This window comes from Lissotriton vulgaris, chromosome 3_1 (genome assembly GCF_964263255.1).
Source record: "Lissotriton vulgaris chromosome 3_1, aLisVul1.2, whole genome shotgun sequence".
Taxonomy (NCBI): domain Eukaryota; kingdom Metazoa; phylum Chordata; class Amphibia; order Caudata; family Salamandridae; genus Lissotriton; species Lissotriton vulgaris.
In genome coordinates this window covers 451864647-451879413 of record NC_141689.1, presented here as the reverse complement: position 1 = coordinate 451879413, position 14767 = coordinate 451864647, and positions in this window count along the sequence as shown.

Sequence of the window (14767 nt, the reverse complement as noted above, 5' to 3'; positions counted from 1 at the left end):
CCATGTAGTTGAGTTGCGCCCACTCTTGCGGTGCAGCGATAGGCGGCTGCCACAGGACTCTTAAAATGGCGGACGGCTCTTCGGATTTGGGCCTGGTCCACTAAAATGGCCCTGGGACACCTTGGAACTAGGACGTCCCCTGAGCCTTGAAGATTTTACAAAAGTCTTGGGGGCCCCCGACTCCTGCAGGCTTCCGGTGGGGACCGGCTGCCATGATTGCTCGCAGAATGACCACGACGGAGCCACGAGATGATGGTGCTCTCCGTCTGACGCCAGCTTCAGTCTGAAACATCTAGAAACAAGGTGGGGCTTTCATCGTTTGGGAAAAAAAAATTTTAATCCAATGAAAAGTGTTATTTTTAGGTCATATGATCAAGCCTTCCATCATTAGGAAACCAAAAGTAAAATGAACCAATGAAAAGTTTTATAAAGAAGTCACATGACCTGTTATGCTTACGTTACGCGCTGCTATAAAAAGCGTAGAAAATCCGTTGGCACGTGAGGCGGCGTCAGTAGCGGACCGATGTGCGAATAGGCCGAAGGCAGCACAACGCGCCAAGATCCGGATGGCACCGAGGTGGTGTCCATCCTACAATGCTGCGCCGAAAGTCGGCGTGGGGCGACGCGTTGGCCGGTGAGGTCACGTCAGTCAGTGGGGGCTGTTTGAGGATCTGACTGCATTGGAAAGCATGTTATGCTGTGCGTCGCCCCCAAGATGGAGGCTCCTCGGCTGCAGTGGGGCGCCCCTTGGTGTTTCACTCGCTATCCAGCTGAGTTGCGTCCGCACTTGCGGCTACAGTAGGCCGAAGGAAGCACAACGCGCCGAGATCTGGATGGCACCGAGGTGGTGTCTAGCAAGTTGCCGCACTGGTGTGGCCATCCTACAATGCTGCGCCGAAAGTCGGCGTGGGGTGTCCCGTTGGCCTATGAGGTGTTGTCAGTAGCGGACCAATGTGTGAATAGGTCGGAACCAGCACAAGGCACCAAGATTCGGATGGCACGGAGGTGGTGTCATAGTTGAGAGTTCTGAGCAGTGCTTGTAACACTGTCTGAAGCTTATTTGCACCTGCTGCAGCTTCACTATTGCGGAACTTTTTTCCTTTTCCTTTCTGCATCTTGTCCCACAATCCGTTTGACCTGAAGACATGACCAGGTCCCTGAATGTGTGCAGGGGGACGCTATTGATTGAATCAAAATGGCGGCTTCACAGAAAGCTGACTCAAGTGTTGCTGCTGATGCTATACAGACAAAAACTGGTTTTCAGTTTGTACATTCTTCAGGATTTTTCCATCCAAGGCTGGTTGAGAGTTTGTAGAACAATGGCTTCAGATCTTGCCCTCCCCTCTTTTGACTGTTGGTTCTTGTTGCCTATCTCTTCTGTTGTCATTTAACTGAACCTTTTTTGACTGCCGAAAGGGGTTCTGGTACGACCGCTGGTTGGTGGAGACATTTTGACTATATCCTGGACCTGCCCGGCCTCGCCCAAAATGGCGCCGGTATAAATGGGACTCGTAACTCCTTGTTGTGTATTGGTTGCACAACCTTGATATCACGAGATACGTATGCAGTTTTGAAGCACATGGCGGGCGGGGACGAGAATTGATTGAATATTTCGACATCCCTATTGATGTCATCAGTGATGTCACTAACCATGTCAATAATGATGTAATATGTGACATGATCAGCAGTGGATTGCGAGTGCGCGATATATAGTTATTGCATCTAACTATATATGCGAATTTCTATGGTTTTGTGCGAGTAAATTAAGGTTTTGTAAATGCTAATCCCTAACTATATATGGGCTAAAACCTATGATTTTTTCAGTGAATATATATATATATATATACATACATACATAAACATATATAATCTGTATATCTATATAAATACAAATATAAATGCATGCATACATATACATATATGCATACAGATGCATGGTATTTACATGAAAGTTTAAAAAACACTAATAAAAGCAAAGCTAAAAAGCCACCTCATTACAAACAGAATGGCTTTAACTTAAACGAGGGCGAGATCTATTGCATTTTCAATGCTTGTTTACTTTGGTTCCATCAAGAAGGCATTCAGATGTGTTACACATTTGCCATAAATTCTGAATGTTAGCACTCTAGTCGCTCATTAGATCACTGTAGTAAAGCTACTGCTCACCAGGGAAGCCTGCTGCTGGTATTCAAAGTGCATGTTTCAGTCTGCATGTCAGAATTTTTTTAATGAAATAGAAGAGGATTTGAGAAGTCACTCAAAATGATCCCTAATTTTTCTTTCTGAAGCACTAATCATACTTTCTAAGGCAAAATGAACCCCCTCATTTTGTCCCTTTTTAAATGAAATGTTTTCAGACTTACCACTTCATTCCAATCAAGATGGCTTCTGGTGTGCCATACTTTTGTCATAAGTAAGACTGTAAGCGCTCTAGTTGTTCTTTAGAAAACTCTGGGACATTCATTCATTGGGCTATACTTGGGCTACATCTGAGTGATATTTGGGCTACATTTAGGCTCTTTTGTCTCTGGTGGCCATCTTGGGTGACTGTATGTCAGAATTTTTTAATGAAATTGAAGAGGATTTGAAAAGTCACTCAAAATGTGCCCTAATTTTTCTTTCTGCAGCACTAATCATACTTTCTATGGCAAAATATACCCCCTCATTTTGTTCCTTTTTAAATTAAATGTTTTAAGAGTTACCACTTTATTCCAATCAAGATGGCTTCAGGTGTGCCATACCTTTGTAATAAGTAGGACTGTTAGCGCTCTAGTTGTTCTTTAGAACACTCTGGGACATTCTGTCATTGGGCTATACTTAGGCTACATCTGGGTGATATTTGGGCTACATTTGGGCTCTTTTGTCTCTGGTGGCCATCTTGGGAGACTGCATGTCAGAATCTTTTAATGAAATAGAAGAGGATTTGAGAAGTAACTCAAAATGTGCCCTAATTTTTCTTTCTGCAGCACTAATAATACTTTCTATGGCATAATATACCCCCTCATTGTGTTCCTTTTTAAATTAAATGTGTTAGGAGTTACCACTTTATTCCCATCACAATGGCTTCAGGTGTGCTATAACTTTGTAATAAGTAGGACTGTTAGCGCTGTAGTTGTTCTTTAGAACACTCTAGGAGGCTGCAGTAGAACACAAAGGAATCAACTGACAGTCTCTGTTCTTGTTGGATGTACATGTTTTACTGAGAATGTCAGACTTCATTCTCACATGACTGAGAAAGATAATGTGAATTTACAGAAAATATGCTTTCAGTTTAGCTTATAGATCCCCTTCCAAACCACTGTGGGAAAATCATGAGATATTAGTTTTCTTTCAAACATGATTCATGATATCACAGCAAAAGGCTTTTTCACATGGTAAAATCACCTTAGAACACACCACAATTCCTAAAATGAGTATGGTGCCATCAACAAATGATTTATAATGTAACTAAAGTCTTAAAACCCTCTATTAACTACAATGCTTTTTAATGAGGTGCTATCATGTATATTGGTCCCAAGATGGCTGCCAACACTTCTTGGTTGAAGTGCTGACAGCCAATCAGATCAGATGTGTGGTTAGGCTCCACTAAGATATATATATATTTTTTAACCTAAATTACTCAAAATCCACTGGAGCACATATCTTGAGACATAGCAAAGGCACATCGGGCTACCAGTCCCTACAATTTTGCCAGGTTTTGTGGAAATTCATTCAGCCATTGGGGCTAAAAGTGAGTCCAACCGCCCTATGGAAATTAACATGGGGAAAACATGTTTTGGGACCCCCCTTTTATCTCGGCCCCCGCTTGACGAATCCCCCCCAAACTTTCAGGGAAAGAGCGGAGTGCAGCGAGGCAAATTTAAGGACAATTACAGGCAGATTCCTCAACCGGCGCCAAAGTTATTAACAATAGAATGTTGCAGATTTCCTATAGAAAACAATCCTAACTATAACTACCTACTGGCGACCGCCAGTAGGTTATATATATATATATATATATATATATATATATATATATATATATATATATATATATATATATATATATATATATATGTGTAGGTAATATATATATATATATATATATATATATATATATATATATATATATATATGAACACAAATGTGTACGAAGGATAACTCATGTAAATACTTCATTTCAGAATGCACAGACCTGAATAAGTAGTAGAGTACTTTACGTTGACTGTACATAATTTTGTGTATATACCTTTAACATGTACTAGCCTTGTATAGATTGCTGGGCGGGTTGGTCAAGATGACCATGGAAATGGTAGAGGGTACTTACACTATAACACACTATTTAAACAAGGTCTAGACCTAGGGACTCTATGGTCCAGTGGAAGGCAGGAGCCGAAACGCGTAGACCGTCCTTTTCTTTGATGCACGTTATATTTGCACTGGTGTGTAAATAATAAAAACGCTAAAAACCTACTGTTGCTGTGCCGTGTCCTTTGATCTGCAAGAAGTGGAGAGAAGAAGCTGTGGTTATATATATATATATATATATATATATATATATATGAAAAAACGATCCTGTTCCGTCAATAGTCGGCGGAACCAAACATGTCTGGACCTCGAGAAGTCTCTCTCAATGTAGAGAATATAGAACAAAGAAGAATCACTCCTCAAGTGAGTTGCAGGATGACGATTTATTCAGTACAAGGACGACGCATTTCACTCCACTAGGGAGCTTAATCACATCACACGCTCTGAAATTAAGGAACATTTATAATGAAAATAAAGGTGGAACAATAGAAATAAGTGCACGCCCTCTCTGCATTAGTGATAAAAATGGTAGACAGACTAACTCATATGCAAGTGCATGGAAACGCAAACAGAATAATATTTACAGGGTAGGTTTGCAATTAATCAGTAAGTGTGGCTATCAAATGAAGACATCGTTTTACACATATATTTCTAGATGATTAAAAAAACAAATGAAAGTTTCAAAGAATAATGACATAGTGCCAGATAATAGAAAGAATCAAGAGTTTCCACATAATCATTTGTAAAATACATTTCAAATGTTGCGACATGGTGCCTAAATAATCAATGGATAGTATATAATTGAAAAACACATATCGGGGACTACAATTTCAAATTATTGTTAAAATCAAATTCATGAAATATGCATCGCAAAACTAATAGACTACCTCTGCAAAAAAATTTGAATAAAGTTGAAAAAAATCCCCAAATGGATCAATGATTTCAAAATTCATGAGTGATTGTGTTTAAATAAAGAAATGCTGTCTACACTAACAATAACCTAGAAAAAAGTGCAATGATGAATCGTAACGAAAAACATAAGAATTAAGGCTCTGACCCAAAACATAAAAAATGAGAAGTATATAAGAAAAAGTGCCCAGCACAGTATGATGACACGTAGATGACAGCCTAACTCGATGCTTTCAAATACAATGTAGAAATGACAAGACCAATCAATGTTTTGTAGTATTCTTTCTACATTATTGGAAAATAACAATAGTCACCAGCCGGCGACTAAATCTGACAAATAGCACACTAGCATGAAAACATTTTAATTATCATGAATCCCTGCATGGCGGCTCACTGGAGCAAAACTTAGATACACTCAGAGTACCAGAATGCTGCGGGACGGCAAGCGCTGAAACGCAGCTCCGCCCACCAGGGCGTGGCGCTCATGAACATAAATTGCATTTTTCGCTGGGGCATGAGGAGTTCATACAGCCTGTGAAGAAGGGAAGAGTCCCGAAACGCGTCGGCTTTGGAAGAAATTGCTCTTATCCCACCCACTTGTGCCCGCAGCCTTGATTCAATAAATACAGCGAAATCAACTTGTTGTGGACTCCTTCGTTTTATGGCAGAAACTTTGTTGATTGATATGTATATATATATATATATATATATATATATATATATATATATATATATATATATATTCACTGAAAAAACAAGTTTCAGGGACATTATAGTGAGTTGGACATTTCACTCGTACAAAACCAGTGAAATTCTGCTGTTATATTCAGTTCAGCTAGCTATAACTTGCGCCCCCGCATAGCACTGCTGATGATTACATGGTCAGTGACATCACTGATGACATCTCCAATGACATCACAGATGACATCATTCAGTGACTGTGTATTTCCATACAGTTTATATATGTTTATATATATGCCAAGGTGTATTGAAGAATGACTGGGTGTATAAGTTTCTGGATGGAGGATTTAGTAGGTGAGGGCTGACTGTATAAGTGAGTGATTACTTGTGTCTTACTGAATGCATGTGTTAGTGACTAAACTGTGTAAATGTCTGTTGTTGTGTAAGCTGCTGCATGGGTTGGTGAGTGGCTACATGAGTGTCTATATGGGTCATTGATTGATTGGTTGCTGAGTAGTTGTATGGGTGCCTGAGTGCTTGTGTCGGTGGGGAGTGTGTGACTTTGTGCATATATGTGTGAGTGGGTGATATACTGGGTTTAGGGTTCAAGAGTGTGTCTGTGAAGGGCTGTATGGGTGAGTGAGTGTGTGTATGGCTGTGTTGGTGAGTGAATGGATGTCTCAGCGGTATATGTGTGTTAGAAATGGGATTTCTGGTTGGCCAAGGTTTGCACCAAAGCCAGGCAGAAACCCCCACTCTAGCCAGGATAAGGGAGTTACACTCCTAAAATAACACCTGCTCACCCCGTTGGTAGCTTGGTAAGAGCAGTCATGCTTATCTTAGAGGCAGTTTGTAAAGCATTTGCACATAACCAACAGTAATACAGTGTAAGCACTGCAAACGGACACCACACGAGTTTAGAAAAATATCCAATCTTTTTGATATACTTAAACAAGACCAAATACGATAAAAATCCACAGTACAGTACTTTTAAAATAGATGTGTTGCAAGATGTCTTTAACTTGCCAAGATATGTTGAAAACACAGTTCCTTGATGTCGATAGCTCCATCCGGGCTATCACCGCGTTGTGAACAAACACATCCAAACAGTTCTGGCTGGCCGTGGTGTCGCGGGTCAGCTGTGGTGTCTGGAAGACCCGCCAACAGTACCTTTCAGAGATGCAGGTTGTTGATGACTTCTCGCTGTCATGCCCGTTGCAGGTCTATCTCCTCTATGATGGAATCAGGAGCGCTGGCGTTGGAAGGCGTCGGGTGCTGCAGTGCAAAGTGCAGCAGTGCGGCGTGTGGTGCCCTCAGGTCGCAGTCCCAGCAGTGGCTCGGTGGCTGCGTCAGATGGCGTCATCAGGGAGACCGGAGTTGCGTGTGAGATGAAGGCAGTGCTCGTCACAGTGCTGGCAGGTCACAGTACAGCACCGGCGTCGCTGTCGCTGAAGCGCTGTCGTCAGCTGACAACCAGAGTCGATGGCATCGGTAGGCCAAGGCTGTGGTGCGGAATGAGGGTGGTGTGTCATGTAACTTTACGAGAGGTGCCCCCAAATCACAGTGGAAGCAGCGGAGCCGAGACCGGCGTGGAGCAGTGTGGTCAGGGATACCAAGGCGTTGTCGTGAAGCAAAGCGGTACGGAGTGCGGTGCCCACAGGTCACGGTGCTAGCAGCGGCTCGGTGGCGGCGTCAGCAGGCCTCGTCAGTGAGACTCGGGTCGCGGTGCAGTGTTGCAGCGGTGCTCTCTGCAGTGCCTTCAGGACACGGTGTCGGCAGCGGTCTCGTAGACAGCGTTGGTCTTGAAGTCTTTGCTGTTCCTGAGACGTCTTGAACAGGGGGCAAGCTCTACCTCAAGCCCTTGGAGATACTCAGCACAAGTAGAGAAATTTCAGTCCAGTCCTTTCACTGCCCAAGACAGAAGCAGCAGCTGCAGGCCAACCCAACAAAGCAACAACACAGCAAAGGGGCAGTACTCCTCCTGGCAGCTCTTCCAGCTCTTCTTCTTGGCAGGTTCCTTGATTCAAAGTCTTTTCTATCCCTGAGACTTCCAACAGGAGGCAAGCTCTACTTCAAGCCCTTGGAGAAAACTTTAACAGCAGGATGATGAAAGCACAGTCCAGTCCTTTCCCTACCCAAGACAGAAGCAACCTCTGCATGGCAACCCCTCAACACGCAGCATAGGGGCAGTACTCCTCCTCCAGCTTTCCCTGTCCTTCTTCCTGGCAGGTTCCTTAGTTCAGAAGTAATCTAAATCCTTTGTCCTCTGAAGGCAGAGGGGCATGGGCCTAGTTCAAACCAGTTTGGGGTGCATTCTGCCAGGGTGCACCTTCGTCCTTTGTCAGTGTGGGCCAGGGTCCTCAGATGCACCACAGGAGGTGGAGCCAGCATTGTGGAAGGCAAGCCCAGCCTTATTCAGACCCAGATGCTACTCCTCCCACCCATCTATGTGTAGATGTGCCTATTCAGCCCGGCTGACTCACCCTGTCTTCTGGGGTCTCCCCCAGCCCCTGTCACTCACAAACCAGACAGCAAATAAACACCCTAGCAGAGGCAGGCTGGATGGATAGGTCAGAAAATACCTAATTTCTAAAAGTGACACAGAATGTTGAAACCAACTTCACTAAACAATTTATTTTATCATTCTGAGTTCAGGCACACTAAACTCGAATTTCTACTGCGTTCCCTGAGTCAGTTAGGATCATAGAATGTAATGATCAAACTGCCCATTCTAGCCTATGGAGAACAGGTAGCCTTGCAATAGTGAAAAACAAAGTAGGCTGTCATTCACTATCAGGACATGCCACGCACACCAGGGCATGTCCTACCTTTTACATACAATGCACGCTGCCCATCAATGTACCTTGAGCCTACCAGAGGAGCGACTCACATGTAGAAAAGGGAAGGTTTAGGGACTTGCAAGTGTGTGCACTAGCCAAGTCGACAGTGCAGCACCAGGCTGCGCACAGGCTCTACACTGGCAGGTCAGAGTTAAACTTTACGGGCTGTTTACTTGGGTGGCACAATCCAGTGCTGCAGCCCAACAACAGCATTTGAATGATAGACCCTGGCACTCGCAGTGCACTTTACTAGGGACTGACACATAAATTAAATAAGCCAATCATGAAAATACCAATCCATAACACAGTTCAAAAAAGAGCATGTGCACTTTAGCACTGATTAGCAGTGGTAAAGTGCCCAGCTAAAACCAACACCCACAGGTCAGGAAAAAATAGGAGGAAAAAGCAAAACGTTTAGGGATAACCCTGCAAAATGGGCCATTTCCAACAATGTGTGAGTAACTACATTTGTGAAAGGCAGTATAGGGGAGTGTTGGAGTATATAAATGACTATATTTGAGAGTGAGTGATTATGAGAGTGGCTGTATGAATGAGTGCGCGCTTGTGTCATTGATTGTATGAGAGAGTAAATATTTTTTAGTATCTGTATGAATAGCAGAGGTGGTGTGTGTATAACTGTATAGGTGAGTAAATGGGAGTGTGACTGATTTTTTACAGGACTGACTAGGTGTGTGAGTAACTCTATGGGTGAGTGGTGGTGTGTGAGTGTCTGTATAGGTGTATGAGTGCATATGATAGTGCTGTATTGATGAGTGACTGCATGTATGAGTGACTGTATGGGTGAATGAGTGGATGTGTGTGTAGACCTAGGAATCAGTGAGTATGTAGTAACTGGTGTTGGTGTGTCTCTGGTTTCGAAAATGGTAGTTTGTATTTTAGGAACCAATCTGTTTATTGGTAAGGAGTCAGAATGCAATAACACAGCTTCCTGCCTACATCCAATGGCCAGCATAGCGCATCTCTCATAGCAATACACAGCTTTCCTGCCAACAACCAGGAGGTCAGCAGCATTGTGGCCAGAATGGCTTTTCGCATCAGTTATAAACTTCTTACTTTTCATGGGAGAGAAACAGATTAAAATAAAGGAAGAAAGAACAAATAGGAAAACACAAAAGAAACAATCCCATCCCTAGAGCCCCTGTATCCCTTTCCAACCTTCTTCCGCGCCAGTCATTGCCTCCCTATCGAATGCAAGGCCCCTGACCTGAAGTGTTAATGGCGTGCCGCTCTTAAATTGTATTCGGCGTGCAGCAGCATGCGTATCCTGCGGTACTAATTTAAGGATTAGCAGATACTTAGGGCAAGTGACTTCTCTCATGTCTTTGGACAACAACTGTGGAAAAGGCGCCCATAATTCTGCGTAGACCTCCCCTTTTCCATCCACAACAAGAGACATGCGCTCCATAGCCAAAATTTACCACAAACGATGTACCCAACTCACTACTTCAGGAATGGCCTTCATGCCCCAGTGAGCTAAAATAGCTTGCCTTGCCGCTAACAGGGCTAGCGCTATTTGCCTACCTCGCATGGAACGTACTGGAAAAACCCGTGAGTGTGAGAGACCAAGGAGAATGTATTCTGGAGACCAGGGAAAGGCGGTGTTAAATGCTTTGTCTAGTTATTATGGACCTCAGTCCAGTAGCACTGAAGTTTGGGGCAATGCCATACCAAATGTGATAGGGTGCCGGACATCCCACATCCTCTCCAACAGAGTTCAGATTAGCTTTTGTCCCAACTGTCCATTCCAATTAGGGTATAGTACCAGTATGAGAAGAATTTAAAGGCGGATTACTCCCCAGCAGTTTTGTGTGCCTTGCGATACGTTCTGTAAAGTATATGATCCCATTCCTTGGAAGTTAGTAGTCTACCCAGCTCGTTCCCCCAGCAGATATGCGTGTTTGTGCGCTGCTCAGTTGGTCACTCGGTAATCATAGCATACAGTTCAGAGATAAGTTGACGATCGTCGCGTTTGCGAAGCAGCCATTTTCCAAAAGTGGTAAGGAGCGAGAAATTTTGCAGCAGTTTGAGGGCTTTGTGATACAGTGATACAGTTGGCGGTAGGCATATTTATCAGTCGCTAGGAGATCATAGTCTTTTTTGAGCTGCTAAAATGGGACCAATCCTTCTGTGTCAAAAAGAGACCCCACCGTCTTGCATCCCTCCTCCCATCAGTGCTGGAACACCACTGAGGCCTGTCCTGGGGGAAGCCTGGGTTATCCACAATTGGGATCAGAGGTGAAGGAAAAGAGGTCCATCATTTCTTAACCCCTTCGATGCTGGTGACGGAACCATTCCGTCATCAGACACGGTTGAGCTGTGCTGATGACGGAATGGTTCCGTCACGACCACACCCATTATCATTAGGGTGCAGCACAGCAAGAAAATATCAATAGCAGCGATGAGGTTAATAGCCACCATATCCCAGACCTTCAGTGTCGGGGAGGTGACCGAGAGGAATATAACCCCCAGGCCCTATGCTTGTGGGGAAACCAGAGCTCTCTCCAAATGTTAACTCCAGCTACCGCCTGGTCCATAAACTTTCAGTGCTTGCTGGATAGGGGTTGTTAGACCTGGCATCTTTGGCATGGTTTCCCCTAACTTTTTGCCTCTGCCTCCTGTATTTTTGACGCTGTGCTGGATTTCAATTTTGCTGGTTCAGATGCTATGGGCACTTTGCCACTGCTGATCAGTGTCAAAGTGCAAGTGCTCCCTGGGTAAATTATTATTATGATTGGTTATCCATGATTGAAAAATTTGTTTCATCAGTAGGTCCCTAGTAAAGTGCACTGAGTGTGCCAGGGCTGCTGATTCAAATGCTACTAGTGGGCCTGCATCACTGATTGTGCCTTAAAATGGTGTCTCAGGCCTGACACTGCAGTGCCCTTGTGCAGTTGCTACCTGTCATACTGACCTGACCAGTGTCCCCACTGGCCAGGCCTAACCGATCCCTTTCTGCACACACTAGCCACCCCTATGGAAGGCTGAAGGTACCCCCTTGGGCAGGATACAGTGTATGTGAAAGGTAGAGCATGTACTAGTATGGGTGACATGATCTGATAGTGAAATACTGCCAATTTCGTTGTTCACTACTGAAAGGCTATCTTGCCCATAGAATAGAATGGGGAATGCTGTGTATAATGTTTACCTGCATATCTTCCCATTGGAGCAAGATAGAAAATCGAAGTTTGGTATCACTGAACTCAGAATTTACTAACCCTTCTTTTAGGAAGGATGGTTTTTAAATCCTGTGTTTGAAAACAGCATTTTTAGAAAGTGGCTGTTCTCTTGTCTAACCTTTCTGTGTGCCTACGACTGTTTGTGAATTCACTGTCTGGTTTGTGAGTGACGGGCTGGGGTGGCTCCAGGAGGCTGGGTGAGTTAACACTAGGCTGAAAAGTTTCATCTGTATCTTGAGTTCTGGGAGGGGATAGCACTTGGTCCTGAATAGGGCTGTGCCTTGCTTCCATAATGCTGCCTCTACCTCCTGCTGGGGGCTGATGACCCCTCACCTCTCTCTCAAAGGAAGAAGGTGTCCACTGGCAGGAAGCACCCAGAACTGGTTTGGACCAGGCTCAGATCCCTCCTGCACAAAGGGATCAAAGGCTTTTTGGGGTATAACTAAGGGACCCCAAACCCTTGAACTTTCGATCATCCTGGAATCAAGAAGAAACCTCTGCTAAGGAGAAAAGCTGGAAGACTGAAGAGGAAGGACTGACCTGCTGTGTGTTTGTAGGCTGACCTGCAGTTGCTATTCTGTCAAGGAGAGGGGAAGGATTTTGCTGTTGCTGTGTCCCCTGCTTGAAGAGATCTACAAGTCCTGAGGAGAGCTGGCCTCCTGTTAAAAAGTCACAGGAACAAAAGGACTTCACCCCCAGCTTTCCCCCTTGTGAGAAGTTGGCCTGGTATATAATGCTCACTAATTCTAGTGATCACTTTGTACCATGCCAAGCAACCCTTATGATGATGGTTGTAATTCAACCTTGTAGACCAGTTATCCTAGTGGTAACGTGGACAAAGCAGTCTTAGGCTAAACTCTGAAAGGCATGTGAAGCCAGCTGTTATACCATACACAACCCCCTTGAATACCAAATGAAAGGGACACCACACAGATATATATTGAAAATATATATTGATTTATTAACTATTAAAATCCTCTGGACTCTTTATGAGTACAGAAGCACAAGCGTTAAATCACAAGACAGTTTAAAATACACAAAAGTTGCACAATATGGATGAGCCCTAGGGGCCACCTAAACCATATACTAAATAAGTGGTATAAGGGATACCAGGAGGAAAGTGAAGAGGCCTAGGGCCTGGGGAATCGCTGGAGCTATTCGAGACTGGAGTTAGCTAAGTCGGGAAAGGCCCACGGGACTCGGGTGCAGTGTCCAAAGTGCACGCACTTCTCAATACAAAGTCTATGGTGCGTAAAAAGCACAAAGTTAGAAAGTTAGGAACCTTCCGAGTGACCTACGGAGCTGAAACTTAAAACACAGGCCCTTGGGATGTGTACCAGTGCAGGAGCACCGGCGGAGCTGAGTTACCTCACCCACAGGAAGCGGGTGCACAGGGTCGAAGATGTGTCGGGTTTCGTCACGCTGGTCGATGGTGCTTGGAGCAGGAGATGCTGCAGGCGGCTCGATGAGAAGAGTTCCGGTGGATCCAAGGGTGGATCTGTAGATGTGAAGACCTGAAAGCAGAGGGGACAGTGTTCAAAGTCACTAGCCAGTGACTGCCGTGGAACCAGAGTGGAACCAGGTGATGTCGGGTGCAAACAGGCGTTGTCGGGTAGCTTCTTTCAGCAGCCACGTGGATACCCGGGGTCGAGGACGTCCAGGAGTCGGTCACGAGCTGTCCCACGTAGGCTTCTCGCTGTTGGCGGTGTCGGCGACCTGATCGGAGCAAACAGGCCTTGGCAAATGCAAGCCACGCAGAAGTTGAAAGATGCTGTTCACTCGGACCAGCAAGGTCAGAGCGGGTGCTCCTTTTCACAGGAGCTTGGGTAGGTCTGGAGCAACCAGACCTGCTGTTTAAATCTTCGGGTTCGTCGCCAAGATGGCCGCTGGCCGCGTGGCTAGTGGCCGGGATGGCGCGTCGAGTGGCACAGTGCAAAAGGGCCCCACGCAGATCGTGGAGATGCTGGGGGGCTGATCTTCGGTGCAAGGGCTGCTCGGTGGTGGGGGTTCTCAATCCCCAAAGCACAACGTCGAGGATGCCTCAGAAGCTGCGCAGTCAGCTTTTCGGGTGTCTTTCAAGAGGTCCGGTCCCACGTCACTCGGTGCCTCCACGGGTCCCTTCTTTGCAGGGACTGTGGATCGGGCTCTGAGAGGTCTGGGAATCTGGTTCTTGTCGGGCTCTGGGCTCGGGCTCCGGCGGGAGGCGGCGGCAAAGCAGACGTCGAGTTGCTGGTTGGTACCTGTGTTCACAGGGTGGTCACTCCTTGGCCACAAGGGAGATTCTTCTTCAGTCTTCTGTGCAGCAGAATGTCGAAGTCCAGTCTTCTTCTTAGTTTAAGTTGATTTCGGGATGATCTGCTGTGCAATGGCACTGCTCCCCCTCTTATTCCAATCTAGGGGGTGGATCACCTACTAGGTCCCTCCTCTGGGAGGAACCAGGAAGGGGGGCGGTTACACCCCCTTTCCTTTGTCCAGCTCCGCGCCAGGACTGGGGCTGGAAGGCCCCAGAACCGGTTTGGGCTGGCCTATGCACGGGGACACCTTGTGTGCCCCGGGCATGTCTGATTCTATTCAGCCCTGTCCTACCCAATACACAAAATCCTGTCTGGGGTGGTGCTCGCACCTCCCAAGGCAGGAAACCCTTTGTCCAGGCCACCATCTGCCGAGTTTCGGTCAGCAGCAGGAGGCCAGACTTGTGTCTGTGGTGGCAGCGTCCATTTTGTGAAGCTGAGGCTCTGTTTAACTTTAACCGGGGTTAAGGCTACACACATGTCGTGTCCCTCTAGAAGGGTGGAATGCTATCCCCGTCGCCAGAACTGGCGAGGGGATAGTATTCCAATTCGTATGACACCT